The sequence below is a fragment of the Grampus griseus genome (assembly GCF_964374135.1).
Source record: "Grampus griseus genome assembly, chromosome: 1".
Lineage (NCBI taxonomy): Eukaryota > Metazoa > Chordata > Mammalia > Artiodactyla > Delphinidae > Grampus > Grampus griseus.
This window is the reverse complement of record NC_139017.1, coordinates 162,975,274-162,981,273: the sequence shown is the minus strand read 5'-3', so window position 1 is coordinate 162,981,273 and position 6,000 is coordinate 162,975,274. Positions and strand designations below refer to the sequence as shown.

Sequence of the window (6,000 nt, the reverse complement as noted above, 5' to 3'; positions counted from 1 at the left end):
ACCACTGACTCTAATCCAGACCAAGCCCTGACCCTGATAAGACAGTGACTCTGGCCACACCCTAACTCCTGGTCACAACGTCACCCCCTGCTTCAAGTGGGAGTACTATAGATGGTGAGGAATGGGAGGAGGGTGGGCAGGTTAGGAGGGATCCCGGAATGAGTTGCGCTGGCTGCCAGCTTCTCGATCTGCACAGGCCAAGCAGGCCACTTCAGGCCGGGGTGAACAGGGCTCCGCCCAGAGGCGAGACCCGCCAAGGGGTAGAGGCAACAGCAGAGAGCGGCGGCGGGCTCATGCGCAGAGAGATCCGTCGGTTCTCTGCGCCGAGGGCGGCGTGCAGGGGCGGGACACCCGCGCGGCCCGACTTCTGATTGGTCGTAGGAGGGAAGAAAGGGGCGGGACCAGGGCGGTGCGCGCTCTGAGGCGCGCGGCCTGGCGGGTGTGTAACGGCCGTTAGGCGAGCTGAGGCGCTGAACCGCCGTCCGCAGCCGACGTGGTCGCAGTGGTTCGTGTCCCTGAGTGAGGGATTTCGCTGCCCGCTTTCAAGCTCACGTAAGTCCTCCTCCCTTCGGGGGCCCCCGTCGGACTGACAGACCCTGTCCCCTGCCTAGAGAGCCTTGGCGGAGCCTCAGACACTCTCGACCGTCCGCCGTGGTGGGGAGGGCCGCGGGAGAGCGAAGAGCATGCGCAGAGCGACTGAGCCGTTCGCCTTGCGTCTCTGACGCCCCGGCTTTCTGAAATAATGCCCCCCGCTCGCCTCCTTCGGTCTCAGTGGCCTCCCGTCCTCATCGCCTCGCTCTCTCCCCGTCACTCACTCCGCAGCAGTTGCGGGACCTTTGCGATGGACGGGCCCAGTGCTGGTCGCCAGGGCACGGCGGGAGGGAAGTTCTTGCCCTTCAGGAGCTCGCAGCCCCGGGAGAGGAGTAGACATCCCGCGGATGGTTGCTCGGCCAGCACTCAGTAGTGCAGGGTGGAGAAGTATGGGAACGCGGAACCCAACGCGCCGACGGAGTCTGAGGGGGCGGGGAGCCCTCCCCGAGGAAGTGAAGTTTGAGCCGAGATTTGGAGAAAGATAGAGGAGGAAGGTCGGGGGGCAGAGAGCCCGTGTGAAGGCGCTAGGCTGGAGTTTCTCAGCCGGCGCGATTTTGCCCCCCACGGGATATTTGACAGTGTCTGGAGACATTTTCGGTTCTCACAACTCGGGGATTACTCCTGGGATCTGTTGGGTGGAAGTCAGGGGTGCTGCTATACAGCCTGCAGTGTACAGGACAACCGCACATCAAAGACTTACCCGACTTCCAATGTCGTTAGTACCGAGCATGAGGCACCCTGCTATAGACAGGGAGGAGCTGGTTCTCTGGATGAACAGAAAGTGTGTTAGAGCTTATGTATGCAATAGAAGCTGTTCAGAACTTACTTCATCACATTAAACCGGGAGGATCGGAGCCCTGTTTGTCTTTTACACCGGTCTACCTCCACGATATGGCACAGAGCCAGGCAAACAGGCACTCAGTAAATTTTGGTTGATGAAGTTCCTGTGTGCTAGGAAGGGAGGAGTAGTGATACAAGGACGATTAAGAGAACCATGTTTCATTACTTGCCCTTAGGCCTTGTCTGTTTTATTATGTGGTGGTGTTCAGGACCTGTTCTTTGTAAAGGCAGCATCTTGGCAAGGATTTGGCTTCTCTTTCTTTAGGTTTGGTTTAATGAATGATCGAGGTGATGAAAATAGTGTGATGGTGTGAGGTTCTTAGTGTGTCTGTGTCAGCTGTCTGTGTTTCCCTTCAAATCCTCTCCTGTCCTGATGTGGTTCTGTCAACAGCTGCCAAGTGTGTTCCACACCATTAAGATTATAATTCTTCAAGGGGAGAACTAATAACAGCCAAAATCTAATTCTCGGGTAGCAGCTTGGGAAATAGAGCCTGGGTGGTGACCAGGGGCAGAGTGAAGAAATTACATGAGCTGCCCCTGCTCCTAACTGCTTTAGGGCTTGCAGCTCTGGCTATGTCTGAGGCATAGAAACTCCAACTTGTGGTGCCTTGGTAACTTCCTTTATTTCTTTTTGTCACAGCCAGAATGCTGACTAGACTTCTGTAGCATTAGAGCACAGTCCTGGCTTTGAAACCTCTTCCTAACTGTACAGTCTTCACCTTTCTAATCCTTTATTTTCTCATCCATAAAATGAGGTAATAGTAGTAACTACCTCATAGGTTTGATATGAGCATTCAGCATAACACATGATACTTGAGAGCCTTTAGCACAATGCTTGATGGGTAGTAAGGACAGGCATACCTCAGAGATATTGTGGATAGGATTCCAGACCACTGTAATAAAGTGAGACACACATTTTTTTGGTTTCCCAGTGCATATGTAAGTTATGTTTACACTATATTGTAGTTTGTTAAGTATACAATAGCATTATGTCTTTTAAAAATCTACGTACCTTAATTAAAAAATACTTTATTAAAAAAATACTTTATTGCTAAAAATTGCTAACCATCATCTGAGCCTTCAGTGATTCGTAATCTTTTTGCTAGTTTGCTAGTGGAGGATTCTGCCTCGATGCTGACGGCTGCTGACTGAACGGGGTGGTGGCCTCTGAAGGCTGGGGTGGCTGTGGCAATGTCTTCAAACAAGACAGCAGTGAAGTGTGCTGCATTGATTGACTTTTCTTTTTTTTTTTGCGGCACGCGGGCCTCTCACCGCCGTGGCCTCCCCCGTTGCGGAGCACAGGCTCCGGACGCGCAGGCCCAGTGGCCATGGCCCACGGGCCCAGCCGCTCCGCGGCATGTGGGATCCTCCCGGACCAGGGCATGAACCCATGTCCCCTGCATCGGCAGGCGGACTGCCAACCACTGCGCCACCAGGGAAGCCCTGATTGACTTTTCTTTTCACAGACGATTTTTCTATAACATGCAATGCTGTTTGATACTATTTTCCCCACAGTGGAACTTCTTTCAAAATTGGAGTCAGTCGTCTCAAACCCTGCTGCTGCTTTATCAACAGAGTTACTTAATATTCTAAATCCTCTGTTGTCATTTTGACAGTCTTGACAGCATCTTCACTGGAAGTAGTTCCATCTCAAGAAACCACTTCCCTTGCTCATCCATAAGAAGCAACTCCTCATCTGTTAAAAGTTGTATCATGAGATTGCAGCATTCAGTCACATCTTCAGGCTCCACTTCTAATTTTAGTCCTCTTGCTATTTCCACCACATCTGCAGTTACAGTAGTAACATCAAAGAGCACAGATCACCATGACAGATGTAATAATGTTGAAAAAGCTTGGAATACTGCGAGAATTACCAAAACGTGACACAGAGACGAAGTGACCAAATGCTGTAGGAAAAAAATGGCACCCATAGACTTGATTAACACAGGGTTGCTGCACATCTTCAGTTTGTAAAAAATGCAATCTGTGAAGCTCAGTAAAGTGAAGTTCAATAAAAAGATGTATGCTTGGACTTAATACATGTTAAATTCGTTGAATGCATAGTTCTGTAGTTTAAACAGCTTTGAAAATGGAAACTATCAAATGTTGGGTGCTTTTCTTCTGTCTGCCTCCATTATTCTTACCTTTCTTGGCTGTATAATTGGTTATTTGTGTTACTGCTATTTATTTATTTATTTTAAATTAATTTATTTATGTGGCTGCGTCGGGTATCAGTTGGGGCATGCAGGATCTTCGTTGTGGCCTGTGGGGTATTTTGTTGTGACTTGGGCTCTCTAGTTGTGGCACGTGGGCTTAGTTGCCCCGCGGCATGTGGAATCTTAGTTCCCCCACCCAGGGATCAAACCTGCATCCCCTGCATTGGAAGGCGGATTGTTAACCACTGGACCTCCAGGGAAGTCCCTGTGTTACTTCTTACACATTCATTTCTCTCACTTTTATCTCCAGAAGTCTGTCTCCTTCAAATGGTCCTAAAAATTTCCGCCAGTAGGCCATCTACTTCTGAACTTAAGGAGGAAGAAGTTTAAAATTATTTATTCTGTACTGTTTTACTCCTTGGAGTTCTTTTTTTTTAAATTAAGGTATAATTCACATACCATAAAATTCAATTTTATGTATGCCCAATTCAGAGGTTTTAGTATATTCACAAGCCATCATCACTATCTAATCTCAGAACATTTTGATCACCCTAGTAAGAAACCCCATACCATTAGCAATTGCTCCCCATTTCCCCCTCTCCCTGCCCTCCTCTTAGTCCCTGAGAACCACTAATCTGCTGTCACTATGAATATGCCAATTCTGGACATTTCATATAAATGGAATTATACAACATGTAGCCTTTGGTGTTTGTCCTCCTTCACTTACTATAATGTTTTCAGTAGCAGGTATCAGTGCTTCATTCCTTTTTGTTGCCTAAGTACTTCGTTCCTTTTTGTTGCCTAATAATATTCCATGGTGTGGATGTACCACATTTTATTTATCTATCAGCTAATGGACATTTGAGTTCTTTCTATTTTTTGGCTATTATAAATAATGCTACTATGAAGATTCATGTACAAGATTTTGTGTTGACATATGTTTTTATTTCTCTTGAATATATACCCAGGAGTGGAACTAGAGTCATAGGACAACTCCATCTTTAACTGAGAGTTCGTCATCCCATTTTCAACCCCTCTGAACTTGGAAAGGTCTCAGAATCCAATGCGCCTACCATTTTGTTATATTTTAAAGAAAGGGGGACTTCCCTGGTAGTCCAGTGGTTAAGACTCTGCGCTCCCAATGCAGGGGGCATGGGTTCGATCCCTGGTGGGGGAATTAAGATCCCACATGCTGCACGGTGCAGCCAGACCAAAATAAAATAAAAGATCCTTAATTTAATCACATCTGGAGGAAAAAACCCTTTAGAAAAAACAGAAAGGGATTAAAAAAAGCATTTTGATATTGATGATTCGGTATGACTAGCAGGTAGGGCATCCTTCTGTGTCACGAATAAAACACTGAATAATACTAGCCATAAATGGAATCTTTTTTTTTTTTGCGGTACGTGGGCCTCTCACCGTTGTGGCCTCTCCTGTTGCGGAGCACAGGCTCCGGATGCGCAGGCTCAGCGGCCATAGCTCACAGGCCTAGCCCCTCCGCGGCATGTGGGATCTTTCCGGACCGGGGCACGAACCCGTGTCCCCTGCATCGGCAGGCGGACTCTCAACCACTGTGCCACCAGGGAAGCCCCTGGAATCTTTTTTTAACTGAACAAAGTTTCTCTTACCCAGTATGTAGAGACCTGGGATTTCAGGGGATGGTACAATTTCTGTTGTAGATACAGTGAATTAGTGAGGGTTTGTGTTGTTGTTACTAAGAGGAGACTATAGAGGTCAGTAAAGCACATCAGAGAAATAGTACCATATAGCTTTTTTTTTCCGTCCCCCCCCCCCCCACCTCTCCAAAGTTAAATTTCACCTCTCAGAATTGTGTTCTGTTGACAGGGTTTATCCCAAACTCTTCTGGGGCTCTTATAAATTCAGAGTTTCTAAATTCGTACTTCATCTTCTGAGGACTGTACTGTGTCACTTTTTATTAACATAAACTGTTAATATGCCAAGTATAACAAAAACATTAATTAAGCACTTAACATGTGTCAGGCACCATTGTAAGTTAATTATAAATGAATTAGAATGAATTAGGTCCTGGCTTTATCCTCATTTTTTTTTTTTTTTTAAATTTAATTTATTTATTTGACTGTGTTGGGTCTTCGTTTCTGTGCAAGGGCTTTCTCTAGTTGCGGCGAGCAGGGGCCACTCTTCATCGCGGTGCGCGGGCCTCTCACTTGCTGCGGCCTCTCTTGTTGCAGAGCACAGGCTCCAGACGCGCAGGCTCAGTAGTTGTGGCTCACGGGCCCAGTTGCTCTGCGGCATGTGGGATCTTCCCAGACCAGGGCTCAAACCTGTGTCCCCTGCATTGGCAGGCAGATTCTCAACCAGTGCGCCACCAGGGAAGCCCCATCCTCATTTTTATATGAAGGAACTGAGGCACAAAGATATTAAGAAATTTGCC

The 6,000-nt window shown here is 47.4% G+C and overlaps 1 protein-coding gene across 1 annotated transcript in view; it reads left to right on the top strand.

Moving 5' to 3' along the window:
- Positions 1-432: 432 nt before the first annotated feature.
- Positions 433-6,000, top strand: part of CEP85 (centrosomal protein 85) — a 32,761-nt gene continuing 27,193 nt past the window's right edge. Inside the window, exon 1 of the mRNA XM_082680969.1 lies at positions 433-552. The gene's annotated coding sequence lies outside the window, so the exon portion shown is untranslated. The remainder of the gene's footprint in view (positions 553-6,000) is intronic.